Below are 24106 nucleotides of genomic sequence, written 5' to 3'. Positions count from 1 at the left end.
GAAATCTGTATAGTATACGGCAGAAGCTCACACAAGACAAGATTTCACAGAGGGAGATCAGATTTCACAGTCCATGATATGTTTTTCGTGGCTGCAAATTTGGTAGGGCAATGTCACAATGATTAAGTCGGGAGAGAAGATTTAATACACTTAAATCATGTTAAAGTTGGGACCTGGTTGTCAAAAGCCTGGTGTGTTAAAGATTAACTGTCTTGGGCTGTATCTCTCAAAATTTAAGGCATGGACTGCCATCCAATTAGGGCTGTTAATGAATCGCAGTTAACTCGTGATTAACTCAAAAAAATTAATAGCAATTAAAAAAATAATCACGGTTAATCGCAGCTTTAATAGCACCGTTAAATAGAATACCAATTGAAATGTGTTAAATATTTTTGGATGCCTTGCTACCTTTTCAAATATATTGATTTCAGTTACAGCACAGGATACAAAGTGTATAGTGCTCACTTTATTTTTATTAAATGTTTGCACTGTAAAAATGATAAAAGAAACTATTTTTCAATTCACCTCATACAAGTTCTGTAGTGCATTCTCTTTATGGTGAAAGTGCAACTTAAAAATAATAATCTACAGTTGTATTTTAGGTTACATAACTGCACTCAAAAGCAAAGCGATGCAAAACTGTAGAGCCTACAAGTACACTCAGTCCTACTTCTTGTTCAGCCAATTGCTAAGACAAACTTGTTTGTCTACATTTATGGGAGATAATGCTGCCTGTTTCTTATTTACAATGTCACCTGAAAGTGAGAACAGGCGTTTGCGTGGCACTTCTGTAGCCGGTATTGCAAGGTATTTATGTGCTGGATATGCTGAACATTTGTATACCCCTTCATGCTTTGGCCACCATTCCAGGGAACGTGCTAGTTTTTAAAAAAAATGAATTATTTAAATTTATGACTGAACTCCTTGTGGGGAGAATTGTATGTGTCTGGCTCTATTTTACCTGAATTCTGCCATATATTTCATTTAATGGCAGTCTTGGATGATGACCCCCACATATGTTGTTTGTTTTAAGAACACTTTCACTGCAGTTTTGACAAAATGCAAAGAAGGTCTAAAGATAGAGCACTCGACCCAAAGTTTCAGAATCTGTAGTACCTTCCAACATCTGAGAGGGATGAGGTGTGGAGCATGCTTTGAGAAGTCTTAAAAGAGCAACTGTCATAAACAGATAGCTAAGGGTTAATGTCTCTTTCACCTGTAAAGGGTTAACAAACAGTGACCTGCAACACCTGACCAGAGGACCAATCAGAGGACAAGATACTTTCAAATCTGGGTGGAGGGAAGCTTGGGTGTGTCTTTTTTTTGTTCTGTCTGCTGTTCTCTCTGGGTTCTGAGAGTGACCACATGTACCTACAGGCTCTCTAATCTTCTATTCCAATTTTGTAAGTAGAAAGGTGGTATAGTCTTTTTAATTGTTTTTCTTTATTTGCAAATGTGTAGTTTGCTAAAAGTATTTTAAATTGTATTTCTGTTGGAGGAAGCTTTTTCTCCAGTTTCTATAAGCTGAAAGACCCTGTAATATTACATCTTGAAATTACAAAGATTTCTTACTCTTTTTCTTTTATTAAAAACTTTTCTTGTAAAAGACCTGATTAATTTTTTCCCCTGGTTAAGGCAAAGGAAGGGAGTCTGCACTCACCAGGGAATTGGTGGGGAAAAAGGAGAAAGGGGGGAGGAAAAACCTGTGCGCGCGCGCTCTCTCTGCGGGAGAGAGGATGGGGAGGGGGAAAAAGGTAAATGTCCTCTTTGCTTTAGATTCACGGAGCTTGAATCTGTATTGCCTCTGGGTGAGGGGAAAAAAGGGAGGGGAGAGGTGGAATTCCTCTGTGTGTTAAGATTCAAGGAGTTGAATCCCAGTGATCTTCCAGGGAGGGAAAGCCTAGGAGAGGCACTAGTGAGGGAAAGAGCTTACTTTCCTTGTATTAAGAGCCAGGGGGTTTGGGTCTTGGGGGTCCCCAGGGAAGGTTTTGAGGAGACAAGAGTTTTATCAGGCATTCAAAGTCCTGATTGGTGGCAGTGTATCAGATCTAAGCTGGTAATTAAGCTTAGAGGAATTCATGCTAGTACCTCATTTTTTGGACTCTTAAGGTTCAGATTGGGGAAAGATATTATGACCGCAACACTGATGCAGAAACTGTAGAACCTGAACGACCAAAAAAGAAAATCAGCTGTCTGCTGGTGGCATCTGGCTTAGGTAATGAAAATGAACATGCGTCTGTTTGTACTGCTTTGGATCATTATCGAGCAGAACCCATCATCAGCATGGACACGTCCTCAGGAATAGCGGTTGAAGTTCTGGCATGTAAGTACCTTGCAACACCAGCTACAACAGGGCCATGCGAATGCCTGTTCTCACTTTCAGGTGACACTGTAAACAAGAAGCCCGCAGCATTATCTCCTGCAGATGTGAACATACTTGCTTCTCTGAGTAATTGGCTGAACAAGAAGTAGCGTGAAAGTGTTTCCTGATGAGTATTAACTCCTTTCTTGATATCAGTTTCTCTTGTTTATGATCACTGTTTCTGGTGTCCAGAAAGATCTCTTGATAAACTCCATAAAACTGATTTCAGGGTTTTATATGTTTGTAACGTGACAGGCTGAATTAACTCTCGTGAAGTCCTTAAAGGGAAAACTTCCTGGGTTACCTTTACAGATCTTTCTCCAGGCTATTCAAATGGAGGCAGGAACCTCCTGCGGAGTGAGTCTTTGATCCGTCAACAGCTGCAACTCCCTTGAGATCTGCAGGAGTCCAGGTTCATCTCAGAAACCCTGTGCTTCCATGCCATATGGGATGTTTGGCTTTTTTCCTTGCTGTGACTTCCTGGTAATATAGTTCCAGTGAAGCTGTGCTACCAAATACAGTTCCCCAGGATCCTCCTAGAAGGGACAGTTTTGGTTAAGTGACTGTCTACGTGCTCGCTTGTAAAATTGTCCCTCCTCCACACCCCCCTTTCTCTCCCACACCACCTTTTTCTCTCCCCAAAGAAGGGAACTAAAAGAGCTTTGTGTCAGCACATTGGATCCCTTTAACTTTTCATCAGTTACCTTTCTTCAGGGCAGCTGCAGTTTGGATGGAGAATGGTTCTCTACAACTATGTCAGTTTGGCCAGAAGTGTCTTACTGACCCAAAGCTATTCCTTCTCCCTTTCAAGGAGTCCTAGTTTTTGGAAGTGTGTAAAATGTGGATAGAATAAGAAATCTGTTTTTGGCCTACCATTAGAAAAACTTGTTGAATAAACAAGCAGTTCTGTTCCCTTCTGTACAATCTCTGTAGTATCTGAGTACCTGAAGCTAGTGGTAGTGGGCTTCTCTAGAGAGTTCTTGAAAGGGGATTTAAAAAGCGATCAGATTTTGAGCTTGTCAGACTTTTTTTACAGAGATTTCCAAGCATATTATAATATAGTCAGGGTGGAGCAATTTAAATCAGGGTGATTCAGGTAGTTTTTAAAGTTCCATCATAGCTTGAAATTGTGTTCGTTACAAATTTAGACTAGTTCACTATACAATTTTAGATATACTAAGTGTCTCATTTCAGTGTTGTTAGTTGGTATCTCTGAATTTTCCAAAACTGCTATGAAGCGAACAACATAATCTAATTACTTCTGTGAGAAACCCACTTCTTTATATCCAAAATCGTGTTGATTCTTGTGTGAAATGGCACATGTGGTAAACCTGCACATGCTAGAAAATGACATGTCAGACACTGACATCTAATTATAGTTTGAGTTCTCAGACTTGAACATTTCAATAGCTTCAGCTGTTAAACATGAAGTCCTTCACTAGAATCAAGTTCTGTTTCTACCAGTTCCTATATTTCAAGGAACTCCTCAGCAAAATTTTCAGAATACTGTTAGCTTCTGGCAAATGATCAGTATCCTGTTCTAATTTATATTAACTATTTGTTTCTCTCTAAGCTCCTCACCATAAGCATCTTCCATGAACTAAACGGTGTTTCAATCTTATCTGTGACCAAGGAGCAAGCTTGTGGTTTAAGTAACAAGCATGTGTCTGTGCCTCTCCTGTGGTCATTTTTCTTCTAGCATGTAGTTACAAGTTCTTGGTTAATCCTGAAACAAATTTTTTAGGCAATCTGCAAAAACATTTCACTTTCCTGCTTGAGACATGACAAATGTACAGCTGTATTTGGCAGCTGCAAAGTGGCTGTTGCAAAATAAGTTAATCATGTGGGCTCTGATCCCACAACTGGGTTCATGGAGGCCTCATTGGAATTAGTGGGACTCTGTGTTATCTCAGGGGCTCACCTGCATACATTACATCACAGGACCAAGGACAGGCAATAGATAATGTGATTTGTTTCCCTTAAAAGTCTTTAGCCAGTAACTTCTGGAATATATGCAGAGAGCCATACATACCTAACTAATTTTCTTTCAAAACAGTCTCAGATATATTAGCTGTGTTCCATCAAAAAACTGGTCACACGTCTTCTGTTTTTTTGTTTTTTTTTTTAATTAGCGATTGCAGTTGATATCACTAGTCACTTATATTAATGTATTATAGATAAACATCTCCCTTTTTGGGAGTTACTGTAGTACATACAGTTAAACTTGTGAATGCTGTACTACCTGTTTATACTCGTATGCATGTACTTGCCTGACAGTTTCTGAAGATGGTTAAGGTCTGTCTATATGAGGGGTATTTATACTGATGTAATGACACTGGCTGTATATTGGTTCAGCACTGGGGTTTGAGCTAGCGTAGATATCAGTAAGCAACACTGATACAAATATTTCAGGTGTAGTCAGGCTCAGTTTCTTTTTTAAAATACTTAAAGATGCCTAGCCACAGTAACTCAATAGGAGAACTGGCTACATCATTTCATGTTTCTTGACCTGTGAATGTTCAGTTTATTGGAAGTTGGTGGTAACGAAAAGCAGATAACCTGGCTACATTTTAAGTTCCTGATTGAGTTTTGGTGTTCTCAGAGAATGTTAATGGGACCCTAGAACTTACGTAGTTTTGATGGATACATTAAATAAACCACATAAATAGAAAGTCTACAGATAATTAGGAAGACAGATTGCTAATGTGAATCTCTCTTGGTTTTTAAGAGACAAAATGAGAAGAAGGGAAGAACTAGCAACATGTAAACAAAAATCTGATTAAGTAAACACTTGAAAGAAATCAGTGCTAAATGACTTTATGCACCTTGACTTTGGTACAGTTTATAAAATCTCTCTGCAGATATGTTAATGACTTTCACAAAATACAGCTTGGCTGTGTTAACTAGTTGCCTGACAAGTCTGAAGAGCTCTGCATAAGCTCAAAAACTTGTGTCTCACCAACAGCAGTTGATCCAATAAAATATACGGTCTCACTCACCTTGTCTGTCAGTCTGAGGCAGTAGTACCAGTCAGGTGTAAGCAGAAATCTGACACAGAGTACTACTGAGCTGTAAGTCCTACCCCATTCTTTACAAATTTCTTAAAATTAGGCAGTTGGCTTTCATGGACCACCTTCCCTCCAGTCAATCATCTCAGGACTGACATTCTTATGAGTTATAAAAATCAGAATGGACAAGGGATTTTCTTTAAATTTAATATAATTAGCATCTGGACACTAAACCACCATGTGACCAGGAGCTCTCCAGATCACCAGCATGTGTTCTACAGTCAACAGCTCAGGATTCTGTCCTTTGTAAACCAAATCTAGTGTGTTTTTTGGGACTCGTGCTTCACTTGAATGCTGAAGAGCTTCTGGCTCTCTCCAGGATACTTGTCTCTGTCTCATGCTCTTGTATGCTTTGACGTTAGGTCCTGTCTGCATAGGGCATTTCAAGTTTTATATAATGTTAGTCTAAATCATAGCAATTTGGGCTGCAGTAAGAGCATTGTGGTACTGAATGAGACAGTTTGAATGAGTCAAGAAAGCATCTGCCACTCATAGCTTGCCTTGCTGAAAGCAGTTTGGTTTTTGGTACTCCCCCCAGGAGAGAAGGTGTACCAAACACACAGTATCAGGTGGCTGCCACTAAGCTGGTGGTGTCCAATACCTAACCTGTAGGCTGGATCTGGCCCACTTAATGTGTTATGAGCCATGTGACAGATTCAGCAGAATTTGGGCTCTTGTCAGAAGATGGTTGACCTAGCATACCTCTGGACTAGAATTCTACAGCTGCTATTCTCACTAGAATTGAAGCACCAGAAGTCTTTTTCCCTTTCCTTGCAGCTAACATACCTGTAAAAAGACAGTTGGAACTATACTGCTGCACAGTAACCAGAAGACAGTTTTTTATGAAGTGTGGGGTAGCTTGCTTGAGGTTCAAGATTGTTTTGAAGGGGGGGGGGGGGAAGAAATTATGATACTAGAACCCTGCAGATACACAGAAGAAACACTTTGTAACTTCTTCTGAAATGTACTAAAATTTCATTTGTTTTAAAATGTTCTGGGACTTGTTTTAATGTCTAGTACTTACAGCATAAAAGTTCTCACTACTTTAGAATTTTTACAGGACAGACCAACACTGGAACTGCTTGGAACTGAATAATGTGTAGTTGTAGCTGTGGTAGCCCCAGAACATTAACAAGAAAAAGTGGGTGAGGTAATATCTTTTATTGGACCATATCTCCACTGCTACAGGGATCAACATCTTCCCCCCAACACACCTTTCAGGATCCCTGGATCCTACACATGCCTATCACAACATGTGGTGTACCTCATCCAATGCACTAAACAACCCAATAACTACATCTCTATCCTGATACAGTGCAGCCTGATATAACACGGTATAGCAGCGCTCCAAGGGGGCGGGGCTGCGCACTCCGGTGGATCAAAGCAAGTTCGATATAATGCAGTTTCACCTCTAACACGGTAAGATTTTTTTGTTTTGGCTCCCCCAGGGCAGCGTTATATCAGGGTAGAGGTGTATGTGGATGAAACCAGACAGTTGCTACACTCTTGAATGAAATTGCACGAGAAAAGAAGATAGGGTGTTTTTATCACCTCTGCGTGAATGTTTCTCACAAAATGATCATTCTATCACACTAACCTGTCCTCAAAAGAAACCTGGCCAACACTTTCAAAAGATGAGCCTGGGAGCTTAAATGCATTACTCTGCTAGACACTAAAAATCATGGACTGAACACACAGTGGATTTATGGCTTTTTAAAATAGTCTGTAACCCCTCTTTTGTCCTATGACTGCAGAGGTGGTAACTGCCCACTGCATGTTGAATGGTGCCTTTACAATATATGTTAACTATAACTCTACCTCGATATAACGGTGTCCTTGGGAGCCAATAAATCTTACCGTGTTATAGGTGAAACCGTGTTATAGAATATCAGGGTTGGAAGGGAACTCAGGAGGTCATCTAATCCAACCCCCTGCTCAAAGCAGGACCAACACCAACTAAATCGGGGGTCTCAAACTCAAATGACCAAGCGGGCCACATGAGGACTAGTACGTTGGCCCAATGGCTGCATCACTGACACCTCCCCTCGCTGCCCTTGGCCCTGCCCCCACTCCACCCCTTCCATGAGGCTCTGGCCCTGCCCCTGCCCCGTTTCCTCTCCACCTCCTCCCCTGAGCGCTCAGCTCTTTGCTCCCCCTGCCCCCCCCCCTGAAAATGCTAAGTGTCACCAACAGTAATGCACCTCACTCAAAGGACAAAACACGGACTTAGTTAGGTTTACTTCGGTTAAAGCCCCCCCCCCCGCCGCACTGGGCTGCACCACCACACCACTCCTGCTCCAGCTCGTCCAGGGATGGCAGGTTTGTAGAAATTTTGGTGGTGCCCAGAACCTGCCCCCCCAACTCCGCCCCCTCAAACTCCACCCCAACCTGCCTAAGGCTCTGGGAGGACGTTTGGGTGGGGGAGGGGGTCGGGTGCAGGCTCCGGGCTGGGGTAAGGGGTGCAGGCTCTGGGATGGAGTTTGAGGATAGGAGGGGATGCAGGGGTGAGGGCTGTGGGGCATTGGAGAGGCTCAGAACTAGGGCAGAAGGGAAGGGGAAGGGCAACCTGCCCTGGTCATACTGAAGAGAGGCACTAGGACCCTATGGCAGCAGATGATGCTGGAGCTGGCAGAGCAGAGTGGAGCCAGCATGAGCTGCAGGCTCTGGGGCAGTGAAGGGGCAGAAAGTGAGCCCGGGGGAGACGCGTGGGAGTGGCAGGTGGGGCCGGGGGAGTGACCCAGCCCAAACATTGGGGAGCAGGGAGCTTAGCTGCCGCATAAAATAACTCGAGGGGAGGGGGAGCGCGGGGAGCTTGGCGGTCTGCAGGGAAGAGCTCTGCGAGCCACACATTTGAGACCCCTGAACTAAATCATCATGTCAAACCGGGCCTTAAAAACCTCTAAGGATGGAGATTCCACTATGTCCCTAGGAAACCCATTACAGTGCTTTACCACCCTCAATCCACCAGAGTGCGCAGGTGTCTCCCCGCCCCCCCCCCCAGCCCAGCACTGCTTTACCACGTTATATTCAAATTTGTGTTATATTGGGTCTTGTTATATTGGGATAGAGGTGTACTTATGCTAAACAACCTGTTTCATCTTGCATTATGCTGTGAATTGGGGAGTACCTTTCCCAGATCTGAAGACGACCTCTCTGTGGCTCAAAAGCCTCTCTCTCCCTACCCCCCCCCCTCCCGGAAATTGGTCTAATAAAAGTTTACCTCACTCATGTTGACTCTCAAAACTGAATAAAGAATTTCAGAAATAAGAAGTAAAATCTTTCTAAGGGGACACAACTTCAACTGAATCGTGAACAGCTCTTTTAGAGTGCTTTTAATTAAGTAAGCCCTGTTTTTAAAGGAAAAAAAAACTTGGAGAACAAATGAAACCAGTGTGGTGCCATTTTTTTCTTAAAACTTTATAAACTTAGTAAGAGTGCTTTTAATATTAATAGAATTACATGGAAGTAACATTACTGAAGCTTGTGAAATAGCCCCTTTAACTGAAAATAAGCCGTCTTCAAGTCTGTGTTGAACAGACTTACTACAAGGACAATTGATGCATTTTGTAGCTGTAAAAGCAGTCACTTGGAATGAGAAGTGCCTTGCTTTCTGCTGAATTCTAGCTGAACTGAATTATGGTAATGTAACTAGCTCAATGAACACTCAGATGGGTTTATATTTTCCTGAGTAGTTCAAAAAAAACCTATTTTGAATCATAACTAATTTCACTGTTTAGGTAGATTAAAGTAAAAGGAATATTAACTGAAGATACAGTTAACTCTGACAGATCTCAAGAAGTTCAAATCATTTTCCAATATGCACCGTTTATTACAGGATTAAGAATCAGGGCTTGGCTACACTGGAGAGTTGCAGCGCTGATGGTGGGTTTACAGCGCTGCAGCTTACTCACCGTCCACACTTGCAAGGCATATACAGCACTGCATCTCCCTGGCTGCAGCGCTGGCTGTACTCCTGCTCTGCTTGGAGTATAACAATTGCAGCTCTGGTGGTGCTCATGGCCATCAAAAGCACTGTAATTGGCCTCCAGAGGTATTCGGAGGTATCCCAGAATGCCTGTTCAGCCACTCTGCGCATCAGTTTGCACTCTACTGCCCTGGCCTCAGGTGACCCGCCTTTTAAATACCCCCGGAATTTTAAAAATTCCCTTCCTGTTTGCTCAGCCAGGTGTGGAGTGCAGTCAGTGAATCTTTCCAGGTGAGCATGCCTCCACGTGCCAAACGAGCCCCAGCATGGAGCAATGGCGAGTTGCAGGACCTCATCAGTGGTTGGGGTGAGGAAGCTGTGCAGTCACAGCTGCTCTCCAGCTGTAGGAATTACAGTACCTATGGGCAGATCTCAAGGGCCATGCTGGAAAGGGGCCATGACTGGGATGCGGTGCAGTGCAAGGTTAAAGTGAAGGAGCTGTGGAGTGCCTATTGCAGAGCCCGCGAGGGAAACCGCCATTCCGGCGCTGCCCCCACGACCTGCCGTTTTTACAAGGAGCTGGACGCGATACTTGGGTGTGACCCCACTGCCAATCCGATGACCACAATGGACCAATTCAGAGGGGGGGGGGGGGAAGAGGACGACGAGGAGCGGGGGGGGACGGACGAACCGGAGACTGAGGGTATGGGGTGGGGGGAGAACACTTGGAGTCCCAGGAGGCATGCAGCCAGGCGCTCTTCTAGCCTAGGAGGAAGGTAGCCAGTCCAGCAGCCGGTACTTGGTAAGGACAAGGCAGAGGGAGTGGGTTACCAGTAACAGCTTTTCTTTTCAGATGGAAAATGTTTCAGGAGAGGAGGGGGGTTAGGCTTGCATGCATGCGTGCCGAGAATGTGATAGCCATTGATGTGGTCTGTCGATCGCGGTAATCAGGCCTTGGTAATCTCTTCAAAAGTTTCCGCCAGAGCGTGGGCAGTGCGCTGGTGCAAGTTTATAGGGAAAGCCACTGTTGGGTCCTGTCCGCAGTCGGTAACGCGTCCGCACCTGTGTCCGCGAGCGGTTGGGGGGACCATTGCTGCACACAGGCAATGCTGCAAGGGGCCATGGCGGAATCCGCATTGTGCTGAGAAGACCCTCCCGCTCTTCCCAGGTGACCCGCAGCAGCGAGAGTTCTTCAAGATACCTGTTGAAAATGTTGGGAGACGTGTTCCAGTAGGTGCTCCCTGCAGCAGTTTGCTTCCAGCGCACAGAAACTGAAGCAAATCATTGCCGCTTACTCAGCATTTCGTGGCTCCTGTGGGTTGGTGTATCTGGTTTGATAGGGAAGAAGCTGCTAAATAGAAGACTGTAAACTCTGTGGGATAGTGTCTGGGCGAGATTATAAACAAGCTGCCTCTGTTAACTGTTGCCTTGGCCTTTCGAAAAGTGTCTTGACTACTCGACTGCCCAGAGGCCTAAACCTCAGGAAAAGCCGCGAAAAAGACAAAGAAGACATGCTGAAAGCAGTTGTGGATCACTCTGCCGAGAGTGACAAAACTGGAGGGAAAGGGAAAGCAGGCTGGCAGAGAAACGCAGGGCTAAAGAAGAAAAGCACAAACAGCGATACCATCCTGGTGCGCCAAGCAGACTCTTTATCCAGTCACTCGTTAGCCATGCAGGCAGACCACTAACCGTTGCCCCCCTCCCCCTCCTCATCCCAAAGCTCTTTCCTTGTGCCCCAATGTCAGCTCCAAACCCCCTTCCCCAGCCATCCAGGTTCTTACCACCACCAGCTGCTCCCAACACCTGTATGTTCACCAACAGCCCTGAGAACTACGAACCCTTTACCCTCTGCACTCAACCCCCATCACCATGCAGTATAGCATCCCTGAATGGTGCAGCAGTCATTGCACAGCACTCAGACAGGACATATTCAAATCCTGTGACTGTACAGTTCACCACCCCCCACCCCCCTGCCCTTTTAGGTTCCAAAAATGTTGTGTTTCTGTCAATACAGTTATTTTCTTTTCAATAAATGAATTACTGGCTTTTGAAAACAGTCTTTATTATTGCGAAAGTGAAGATACCGTAGCCCAGGAAAGAAACAGGCACTGCAAATCATTTTAGCAAAAACAAGATCCTACTACATTGTAACAACTGCACTTCACTTCCCGTGCCAGGCACAACAACATTACTGTTGTTTTTCAGACTCAAATTCCTCCCCCAAGGCATCCCTAATCCTTGTAGCCCTGTGCTGGGGCTCTCTCTAGTAGGCCTGCTCTCTGGCTGTGCAAATTCAGCCTCCAGGCGTTGAACCTCGAGAGGTCCATTTCCTGACTGAATTTTCACCCTTCCCTTCACAAATATTATGGAGAGTACAGCACAACGGGAATATAACATGCAGGATGCTATTGCCCAAGTCTAGCTTCCCATACAGATTGATATCGTCCAGCGCCCTCTTAAACGGCCGGCCAAAAGCACACTCCACAGTCATTCTGCACTGGCTCAGCCTGTAATTGAACCGGTCCTGGCTCCTGTCAAGCTTCTCTGTATATGGTTTCATGAGCCAAGGTATTAATGGGTAAGCGGGGTCTCCAAGGATCACAATGGGCATTTCGACGTCCCCTACTGTAATCTTCCTGTCTGGGAAAAAAGTCCTGGCCTACAGCTTCCTGAACAGGCCACTGTTCCGAAAGATGCTTGCATCATGCACCTTTCCAGGCCAGCCTGTGTTAATGTCAGTGAAACGCCCACAGGGATCCACAAGCGCCTGAAGAACCATAGAGAAATACCCCTTCTGATTAGTGTACTCGAATGCTAGGTGGGATGGTGCTAGAATAGGACTATGCGTCCCATCTATCGCCCCTCCACAGTTAGGGAAACCCATTTGTGCAAAGCCATCCAGAATGTCCTGCACATTCCCCAGAGTCACGGTTCTTCTTAGCAGGATGCGATTAATGGCCCCGCAAACTTGCATCAACACTATTCCAACGGTCAACTTTCCCATTCCAAACTGGTTCGCGACTGGTAGCTGTCTGGAGTTGCCAACTTCCAGATTGCAATAGCCACCTGCTTCTCCACTGACAGGGCAGCTCTCAATCTCGTGTCCTTGCGCCACAGGGTTGGGGCGAGCTCAGCACACAGTCCCATGAAAGTGACTTTTCTCATGCGAAAGTTTTGCAGCCACTGCTTGTCATGCCAGACTTGCAGGACAATGTGATCCCACCACTCAGTGCTTGTTTCCCGAGCCTAAAAGCGGCTTTCCACAGTGCTGAGCATTTCCGTGAATGCCACAAGCAATTTAGTGTCATACGTGTCAGGCGACTCTATCATCATCGGACTCCTCACTGTCACTTTGGAGCTGAAGGAATAGCTCAACTGCCAAATGTGATATGCTGGTGAGACTCATCAGCATACTCCTAAGCAGCTCGGGCTCCATTTCCCGCAGAAATCACGCTCTGTGGGATAGCTGCCCATAATGCACCACTCCCAACAGCGCTGCAAATGCTGCAATTGTGGCCACACTGCAGCGCTTTCCCTATACAGCTGTACGAAGACAGCTGTAACTCCCAGCGCTGTACAGCTGCAAGTGTAGCCATACCCTCAGTGTGGATCTTGCTATTTACTCAGCACAGTCTGCCAAGAAATCACTTGTTGGGACTCTTGAGGTAGAGAAGGAATACAGCAGGATGACTTTTAAATTACCAGTTTTAATCATACCTTAAATCGGCAAGCAGGAAACCATAATGTAGATAATTCACTTCTAATTTTGTTTTGTTTTTGTGCTTCAGTTCTTTCCCTAATGAGCTGGATTGTCATTTGATTATTAAAGCACTAGAACATACTGATTTGCAACTAAATATGGCCTTTATACTAAATTTGATACTACTTTTTGCTAACCAGGGGACACACAAGCTATAATTGCTGAAACAAAAGTATAGCTAAAAATATATTTATTCAGATTTAATTTTTAGTTATGTTTAGAAAATAGTGATTTAACTCTTTTTCTCATCGCTTGTATCATTTAGGTAGAAATTTTTTAATGCACAAGAATGGCTTTTTATTCAATAAAACTACCTTAAACGACACAACAAAAAAATAAGGTTATCAAAACGTGTTGCATTTAAAACTAAACAGAAAAGAAGCATTATCCATAGTCTCTCCTTTCTGGTTGCCATATCTTTCAACACATTTTACGAGAACTAGAAGATATCATCCTCTCACACTTTTTGTTTTCCCCTTCCAATCCATGAATTGGAATAAAAATAAGATTTTTTTTGCTTTTTCAATTCCCAGTTGGGTTTTCACCTTTGTATGAGCTTGTCATTGAACTGAACTAGTTGAAGAAAACATGCTCTGCACCTGCAGGAGAGATTACTGCTGTCAAAAGCTGGTGTAAAACTGCAACAAACTGTTTCCCAGGTACTTAACCAGAGTCTTCTATCAATTCCATGGTTTGACATTATTTAAAACTTTGACAGTAAATATGTACTCATTAAATGAAAATAGTGAGTTGAAATGATTAATAGATTATAGTAGGTCTCTCAAGCGATTAAAAAAAAATACATCTCTAAGAGTGCGATTAAATCGCACTGTTGAACAGTAATAGAATACCGTTTACTTAAATATATTTGGATGTTTTCTACACTCTGTTATAACACAGAATACAAATAGTTCAGTGCTCACTTTATATTTATTTCTAACTACAAATATTTGCACCGTTTAAAAAACAAAACAAAAGAAATTGCATTTTTCAATTCACTTAATACAAATACTTTAGTGCAGTCTCTTTATCATGAAAATTGAACTTACAAATATAGAATTATGTAAAAAAAACTGCATTAAAAATGCGATGTAAAATTTTAGAGCCTTCAAGTCCGCTCAGTCCTGTTACTTGTTCAGCCAATCACTCAGACAAACAAGTTTGTTTACTTTTGCAGGAGATAATGCTGCCCACTTCTTGTTCACAATGTCATCTGAAAGTGAGAATAGGCATTAGTGTGGTACTGTTGTAGCCGATGTTGCAAGGTATTTGTATGCCAGATGCACTAAAGATTCATTTGTCTCTTCATGCTTCAACCACCATTCCAGAGGCAATGCGTCCATTCTGATGATCAGTTCTGCTCGATAACAATCCAAAGCACTGTGGATCGATACATGTTCGTTTTCATCCTCTGAGTCAGATGCCACCAGCAGAGAGTTGATTTTTCTTTTTTGGTGGTTCGGATTCTGTAGTTTCTGCATCGGAATGTTGCTCTCTTAAGACTTCTGAAAGCATGCTCTGTACCAGGGGTTTACAACCTATGGCACACAAGCCGATTTTTGATGGCATGCAGGGCGGCCTGAGCTGCTCAGCCCGCCACCACTCTGGGGTTCCCTCTGCTGGCCCCTTGCCAGCTAGGGTCTCACTGCCGGTCCCACTCAGCAGCCGCTGCTGGCCTTGGGGAAGGAACTGGAGGCTGGCAGCAAGCTGTGACCCCAGCTGGCAGGAGCCGACAGCTGAAACCCCAGAGCGGTGGCAGGCTGAGCTGCTCAGCCTGCCACCACTCTGGAGTTTCCACTACCGGATCCTGCGAGCTGGGGTCCCACCGCCGGTCACACTCACCGCCCACTGCTGGCCTGGGGTTCTTTTCCCCCAGGCTGGCAGCGGTCTGAGACCCCAGCTGGCAGGAGCCAGCAGTGGAAACCCCAGAGTGGCAGCAGGATGAGTGCCGCTCTGGGGTTCCCGGTGCTGGCCCCTTTCCAGCCGGGGTCCCACTCAGCACCCGTGCTGGCCTGGGGGAAGGAACCCCAGGCTGGCAGTGGGCTGAGATCCCAGCTGGCATTAGCTGGCAGCTGAAACCCCAGAGCGGGGGCATGCAGAGATGCTTGACCCACTGCCGAAACCCCAGAGCTGGACGGACTGACCCGCTCAGCCCGCTGCTGCTCGGGGGTTCCGGCTGCTGGCTCCTTGCCAGGTGGGGTCCCTATTGCAGCCCCACTCACCTTGCTTCCGATTGGAGTTCCAGCACAGCCCCCTGCCAGACAAGGTCCAGGTCTCCTGCCCTGCTCAGCCCTATCAGCTGCCAGCTCCCCTTATCTCAGCTGCTGATCTGGGGGTCTAGCCGGTTAACAACTGATCACTCTGAAGTCTCTGTGTAGCTTAAAGTATACAAATGCGTGCCACTAGACATTGGAAAACTCAGCAAGGAAAAGCAAGGGCAAGGATCACACTAAACTAATACAGTCTGCATTTTAATTTAATTTTAAATAAAGCTTCTGAAACATTTTGAAAACCTTGTTTACTTTACATATAACAGTAGTTTGGTTATATATTATAGACTTACAGAGACCTTTTAAAAATGTTAAAATGTATTACCGGCACACGAAGCCTTTAAATTAGAATATACATGAAGACTCAGCACACCACTGCTGAAAGGTTTCCGACCCCTGCTCTATACCTTGTCCCTCTCGATTTTTGGAAGGCACTTCAGATTCTTAAACCTTCAGTCGAATGCTGTAGCTATCTTTAGACATTTCACATTGGTGCCTTCTTTGCATTTTGTCAGATATGCAGTGAAAGTGTTCTTAAAACGAACATCATGTGCTGAGTCATCATCCAAGACTACTATAACATGAAATATATGGCAGAATGCAGGTAAAACAGAGCCAGAGACATACAAATCTCCCGCAAGGAGTTCAGCTGAAAATTTAATTAACTCTCTTTTTTTTTTTTTAAATGAACGTCATTAGCATGGAAGCATGTCCTCTGGAACGGTGGCTGAAGCATGAAGGGGCATGAGAATGTTTGGTATCTCTGGCACATAAATACCTTGCTACAACAGTGCCATGTGAATGTCTATTCTCACTTTCAGGTGACGTAAATAAAAAGCAGGCAGCATTATCTTCCATAAATGGAAACAAATGTGTTTGTCTTAACAAGAAATAGGACTCGATGGGCTTGTGAGCTCTACAGTTTTTTGCATTGTTTTGTATTTTAGTGCAGTTATATATATAAAAAATCAACCTTTCTAAGTTGCACTTTCATGATGGAGAATGCACAACCTTTCTAAGTTGCACTTTCATGATGGAGAATGCACTACACTACTTGTATGAGGTGAATTGAAAAATACTGTTTCTTTTGTTTATCATTTTTTACAGTGCAAACATTTGTAATAAAAATGTGAGCAGTGTATGCTTTGTATTCTGTATTGTAATTGAGATCAATCTATTTGAAAACGTAAAAAAAATCCCAAAAATACTGTCTGTAATAAATTTTAATTGGTATTCTATTGTTTAACAGTGCGATTAATTGCAGTTAATTTTTTTGAGGTTAATCACATGTTAACTTCAATTAATCAGCAACCCTAGATTATAGTAACATTAGGCCTTAACATAGATTGTCAATTTGAGATTTAATCAGGTAGGTTTATTTAGCTAATTAATATAGAGATTTAAAAAAGAATCTCTTTATTCACCCTGAACTACAAACTAGCCCCTCTCCCTTCAAACCCCCCCCGCCCCCCAGCATTTTGGAATACAAGGAAATTGTCAATCGAAACACTTCCTGTTCTCCTCTTTATAACCACTTAAGTCCTGTTTCCATAGCTATGGCCATGCTGCTCTCCCTGGTGCTCTAATAGCAAGAATTGTGGCTCAGCTGAAGTTGAGTTGAATGGAAGAATTAAAGATACAAGAGATCCTTTGTGAGGAATAAGGAAGAAGACCATCGCCATAATTATCACTCTTTTATATCTATTAGTACTAGTGATCAGAAATAGTTAGCAGTTCTGACCAGACATAGCACCATTAATTTTACCTAGTCTGTGTAGAGGGGAAGGATAGTAGCAGGAATGCTGAATCCAAAGGGCCGTGATGGGTTTTATTGGGTGCTAATGCCAATCATGCTTCTGATCTGCCGTGCGTAGATTAGTTGACTTTTCTCTCTGGGAAGCAGTCTACAAAACTGATTCTGGATAGTTTGAGAACTTTTTGTGGCCCAGAAAAATAACTAGATAAAGGCTTCTTGTCAGCTACAAAAAACACTAGCTACCTGGCTCTGATAAAACTTTCTACCTACTTTGCTATAGTGCTTTAGGACTATTATCAGGTTTTTTGGTGTGTGCGTATGTCGGGGGGAGAGTTAAACAATTTTGGTTCACTGAAGCTGACACATACATGGGAAAACGTTCAAATATAAAGGAAAGTTATCTGTACACATTCCCAGTCAGTCTTTCTCTCTATATTGCAAATTATAGCAGTAGTAACCCTTAAGAGGGGAATATAGTTTTTCCCCCTAAGGAAGGGCAGTGAGGCTAAAGTAGTATGATACATTTAGTTCCATAGCCTGGGCAGGTGGAGACATGGCACCTAAGAATCATTTAACGTTCTGTATCATGAAGCTGTTGGATAGCAATTATGCAGTTTTGCGGTGTATAGCTTGCAGGCTATTGATCTAGTTGGCAAATATTGTTAGCCAGTAGTAGACATAAATGAAGTTAACAGAAATTTAGAACTACTTTTAACTAGTTGCTCAAGAGCTATACAATTATCCTTATCCAAGAGACGGTGTGGTCAGTAGTAGTAGATATGGCAAGTGGAATAAGTCTGATTATCCCCCTGAGGAAATTGAATCCATTGCATCAGCAGGGTTCGCAGAAATACAGATGACTTTGTCTTAACAGGTGCATTCAGTTTAATGCTCTCTGCTACTTTCTCACCATTTGTGGAGGGGGAAAAAAAAAGATTCTTCTCGGGATTTCATTACATCTTAACCATTTAGTTCAATATACATTTTCTTTATCTTGGAAAACACTTTAGAAACAGCAACTTGCCAACTCAGTTATAGCAGCCACTGTAGCTATTCACTGAAACATTTGCAGTGAATTATGACCCACTATCCCCATTTCCCCTTGCCTTTGTGTCTTTTGAAATGCTTATAGAGACTTCAGGAAAAGAAGAATCCTCTAAAGGGTAAATCTAATGTGGAACCTCACCCATGAGGAAGCCTTTACATCAAAGAAAAGTTCAACTTTCTGCTGAAGTTCATCAGTCGCAGAAATGTAGGGCTGGAAGGGACCTTGAGAGATCATCTTGTCCAGCCCACTATGCTGAGACAGGATCAAATATACCAAGACCATAGCTGATGGGAATTCTGTCTAACCTGTTCTTAAAAACCTCCAAATAAGGGGATCACACAGCCTTCCTTGGAAGCTTATTCAAATACTTCACTATCCTGCAAATCTTCCTGGCTGCAAATTCTTTGTCCTGCCTTCAGTGGATGTGGAGAACAATTGATCAGTTCTCTTTATATAATAGCCTGTAATGCATTTGAAGACTGTTATCAGATCTTCTCAGTTATCTTTTCTCAAGATTAAACATACTGTGTTTGTTTTACTTTCCTCATAGTTGGGGTTTTCTAAACCTTTTGTGTTACTCTCCTCTGGACTCTCTACATTTTTCCTAAAGTGTGACGCCCAGAACTGGGACCCAATACTCCAACCGAGGCCTCACTCCTTTTAACACACCACAAAATATTAGCCTTTTTTACAAATATATCACATCATTACTCACTTTTAATTTGTGATCTATTATAACCCCCAGATCCTTTTTAGCAGTACTACCACCTAGCCAGTTACTCCTCATTTTGTAGCAGTGCATTTGATTTTTTTTCCCTCCTTAGTGAAGAACTTTGCACTTGTGATTGTTGTATTTTATCTTGTTCATATCAGTTCAATTCTCCAGTTGATCAAGACTGTTCTGAATTGTAATCCTGTCCTCTAAAGTGCTTGCAACTCCTCAGCTTGATGTCATCCACATGTTATAAGTGTACTCTCCAGTCCATTATCCAAGTCCATTAATGAACATACTAAATAATACTATGCCAGGACAGACTCTTGTGGGACCCCACTGGATGCGCCCTCCCGGTTTAACAGTGAACCATTAATGATAACTATGAGTGTGGTCTTTTTCAACCAGTTGTACACCCACTTCATAGTAACTTCATCACATTTCCCTAGTTTGTTTATGAGGCTGTCATGTAGGACTATATTAAAAAAGCCTTACTAAATTCTAGATGTGTTGCATCTACTGCTTCCCCTTATCTTCTAGGCCAATAACCCTGTTAAAGAAGGAAATTAGATTAGTTTGGCATGATTTGTTGGTAAATCCATGCTGGCTATTCCTTAAAATGCTATTATCCTGTAGATGCTTAAATTTATTGTTTTAATAATTTGAACCTGGATAGATACTGGACCAAAGTTAGGCTGACTGGTTTATAATTCTCAGGTCCTTTTTATCTTTTTAAAAAACAAAACAAAACAAAATGTTCTGTGTTTGCACTTCTCCAGCCCTTTGGGACCTCATCCATCCTCCATGAATTCTCAAAGATAATTGCTAATATTTCCAAGATTGCTTCAGTTAATTCCTTAAGTACCAAAGAGTGAATTTTTCAGGCTCTGGAGACCTGAATACATTAACTTATTTAAATGCTCCCCCCTCCCATTCTGGCTTGCATTTCTTCCCCTTTGTTAATATTAATTGCATTAAGCATCTAGTAACAACTGACTAGTAGTGAAAACTGAGGCAAAATAGGCATTTAAAACCTTTTTCCTTTTCTTACTGGCTCTCCTCTGCTAAGTAGAGGATCTACATTTTCTTCGTCTTTCTCTTAATGTATTTATAGAAGCTTCTCTTACTGCCTTTTATGTCCCTTATTAGGTGTAACTAAGACTATGGCTATACTTACAGATGTAGAGCACCGGGAGTTAAACCAGCCCTTGGAGACACCAGCAGGAAAAGCAGGGAAAACTGTCAGTTGCAAGCACAGTGGAGTGGCCATATTAGCAGCTCTTGCAATCCCACAGAGAGCAGTGCATTGTGGTAGCTATCTCAGTGTGCAAGTGGCTGCAGTATGCTTTTCAAATGGGGTGTGTGTGACAGGGAGTGTGTTGTGTGTGTATAGTGGGGAGAGACTGTGTTTTGGGGGGCAGAGAATGTCATCATGCTGCCTAAGTTCAGACAGTGGCAGGGGGGAAACCCCGACATCATCCCCCACCTCTCTCACATGCACACGCCTGCCTCCGCAGCAACAGCATTCCACAGTAATGGTTTGCTTTGTGTCCCGGAGCGGATAAGCATGCCGGCTGTCAGACATGAAGCTTTGAAAGGGGATATCTGCATGCCTGCAGCAGAGTTCAAAACAATGACCAGAGTGGCCACGTGACTTCAAGGGATTATGGGATGTTTCTGGAGGCCAATCACAGCGCTGGGCACAGCAACTTCTATGCTTCTTTTGAAGGTGGATTACCAGGGGCGCTCCAGATGCTCTTATGTGCCTTGCCAATGTGGACACGTCAGGAGTTAGGGCGCCCAGGGGTGATTTAATGCGCTCTAACTTGCAAGTGTAGCCAAGTCCTAGGAGCACTTGGAGCGACTGAAATGGGGCACTGAGAGCTGTGGGGGATTCACAGCCACTGTTGGAAGACAGGGTACTGGGCTAGACGAACCATTGGTCTGATCCAGTATGGCAGTTCTTATATTCTTATGGAAATCTTCTTTCCTTCCCTTCAGAGAAAAGTGGGGGAAGAATACTGATCTCGCCCATTGTTTGGTTTTCCAGCATTTCGTATGCTCATACAAGATTAAAATTCTGATGTAGGATAAGTTTCATTTTCCCTGACTCACTGGAAGAAGTCCAATGAGGGTAGTGTCCTAAGCCCTGCCTGTCTCACAGAGATAGATGCCTACATCCAGGCTGCAGGGAGGCACCTGTCTCTGCTAATGATCCACGAATGGCAACCCCTCTCCTGGAGAGAGAGAGAGAGAGAGAGAGAGAATTTGTTTTCTGTGGGAATGAGTTAGGCACCTGCCTCACTCCATGCACACTGTTGGGAGGAAGTGCCTTCCCTGCCCTCCCTTATAACTCTTAGCCCAGTGGTTAGTGTTGCCTGGGATGTGGAGGACCCAGGTGTTGCCCCTTCACCCCACTTCTGGTGAAGAAGGAGAAGGAGACACAGAGGTAGGACTTGAACAAGTGTGCTTTAACCATTGAGATGGGATATTGTAATGTGGAGTTCCCACAGTCTCTTCTGTTGAAGCTATTCCACTATGGATACATAATGAAAGAGCGATGGGATCAAAGGGACTGGACCCTGGGTCTGCCATCTCTCAGGTGGATGCCCTAAATATTGGACTAGAATCATACTCATGCTCTCACTCTGGCTGAGTGACTGTTCTGCTGTGGATGAATAGTTTAATAGTCACTGGATAAAAGAGAGTGACACTTCATGATGATGGTTAAGGCATCTACGAGGGAGATGGGAGTTCCCTTGTTTCAGTCACTCTTTTATTTATCACAGTGGAACAGCTGCAACCGTAGACTCTTGAGGGAATCCCACATCAGAATAACCCATAGCTTCATGGTTAGAACACGGCTGCCTGCAACTGAGGCAGAAGAATGCTTCTTTTCCCGCAGTTCATGGATAGCTCTGGAGTTTAGATAGATGTGTCCGGGTGCCTAGAGAGTCAGCATTGTGCATGCCCAGTGGTGCCTATGGAATGTTTTTACTTTGAAAACTTAGATGCTGAGTTTAGGTGCGTACAGGACTGGGCAGGAGTTTCGTGGATTGCAGTAGAGCCTAAAACTGGGATTTAGGCATCTAAATCTAAGACTTAAGTGCCTTTGTGGCTCGGGGGCCATAGTTCTTAACTGGCAAGTTAACAAGACTCACTTGCTAAATAAACCCATATGTTTAACCCCTTCTTGTCTTAAACGTGGAGTAGCAAACTTTCTTTTCTAAATCCAATTTGTGGGTGTTCTTGATAGAAACCTGAAGGCCTAATATGATATTGCAGTCTTTCTCTAATTATAATCTCACACTATAAGTATTTCTGTTTTTGTTTCAAAAGGTAAACGTACTTTTTTTCAATTTTATTTTTACCCCTTTTGTGCCTGTCTGGATATTTTAGAAAACTGTCAAGTGTCAGAGGGGTAGCTTTGTTAGTCTGGATCTGTAAAAGCAGCGAAGAAATTTCTGGGAATTTCCACTACATGCATCCAACAGAGTGGGTATTCACCCATGAAAGCTCATGCTCCATTACATCTGTTAGTCTATAAAGTGCCACAGGATTCTTCACTGCTTTTAGAAAACTGTATGATAGTGAAAGATTATTTCTCTAAAATATTGACTTGCTGCTTTGAAAAGATTGGGAAAGGGTGAATTGTGCCATTGTACACAATAGAGTGGTTGTCAGTAAAACTTCATTTCCCCACACTTAACCACATAATGGTATTGGAGACAGTGTAGTTGTCATCTGCATTCTGAGTAGGAAATAACTGGACCATTTCAGATTTAAAATCTTTGTTAAAGCTAATGTTAAAATTATATAATACACAGATTGAGAGACGTGTCTGTTCATTTGGGTATGGTGCTGCATTATCCAGAAATACAAAGTTTGTTTTTAAAAGTCATATGATATATTAGTACATAATCAGCAATAACTGAAATTTAGGTAAATAAATTTTAATACGGTTTAGATATTCGTGTCCAAGTATTCGGGTACATCCTTCATGAAAAGTTGTACAGAGATTTGGTTGCAGAAAGCAAAATATATCAATGGGTGAAGACTGTCCCTCATATGGCCACAGGCGCCAACTTTCCTTGGTGCCGATGGGAGCTCACGCCCCCCCCCGACTCTGCCTCCTCCATGCCCCTATTGGACCCCTCCCCAAATCCTCACTCTGGCCCCACCTCTTCCCCAAGCGCACCGTGTTCCTCCTACTTCCCCTCTCTCCCACCGCTTGGTGCATGTGTGACGGTACCTCCCATAAGGCTCTATGGAAATAAGCTTAGAATGTGTTTTATGCCACATATACCATGTAACATATCTCCGGAAAGGTTGTGATCTACTGAATGTATTAATCCTATTTGCATGCATGTATCATTTTTGTATTCAATGTTATGCATGTTGGCTGTGTACTGGCTTGATTTCCAAATAACCTTAGTAGAGCATTTGGTCAGTTTCTGGAGGAAGGAATATTGAAATTAAGTACCTAGTCAAGAAACACTTAAAGGACAATGGATCTTGGAATGCTCCAATCCACATAAGAAGTCTATTTGGACATTCAAGGTAGCATGTAAACAGTCCATGCTACCTGTAAAAACTGTGAGTCATGCGTGGATATGTGACTTGCCCAGGTAATTCCTAAACTCCGTCTTGGAGCTGGACTTTGCACTGGAGTGAGGAGGGGGTCTCCACTCACAAGAAAACCCTACATTTTGTCTTCAGCTGGCTAAAGAGAGAGCGCCCCCCCCCCCCATACTTGAAAGAAAGTGGAACAAAGAACAGTGTGCAAGGGATGTGAGTGATTGCTGGACCCAATATAAAAGGAGATTAGTCTGTAAAAGGGAGCACTGTGGAACTGGTGAGGATCTTATCTGTACTCAGTTTGATTAGACATAGATTTGCGCATTTTATTTTATTTTGTTTGGTGGCTTACTTTGTTCTGTCTGTTACTACTTGGAACCTCTTAAATCCTAAGTAAATCACTTTTTACTTATTAATTAACTCAGAGCATGTGTTAATACTTGGAGCAAACAACTGTGCAGATCTCTCTATCAGTGTTACAGAGGGAGAACAATTTATGAGTTTACCCTGTATAATCTTTATATAGGGTAAACCCGATTTATTTGGGTTTAGACCTCATTTTGAGAGTTGGGCATCTGAGTGTTAAAGACCAGCACACTTCTGTGAGCTGCTTTCAGGTAAACCTGC

At 43.2% G+C, this 24106-nt stretch overlaps 1 protein-coding gene across 3 annotated transcripts in view; it reads left to right on the top strand.

The window, feature by feature from the left end:
* Window positions 1–24106, top strand: part of UHRF2 (ubiquitin like with PHD and ring finger domains 2) — a 190294-nt gene that overhangs the window by 23187 nt on the left and 143001 nt on the right. The gene's annotated exons all lie outside the window — the stretch shown is intronic.

The sequence above is a fragment of the Chelonoidis abingdonii genome, chromosome 6, assembly GCF_003597395.2.
Source record: "Chelonoidis abingdonii isolate Lonesome George chromosome 6, CheloAbing_2.0, whole genome shotgun sequence".
In the NCBI taxonomy this organism is placed as follows: Eukaryota; Metazoa; Chordata; order Testudines; family Testudinidae; genus Chelonoidis; species Chelonoidis abingdonii.
This window is presented reverse-complemented; position numbering and strand designations above follow the sequence as displayed.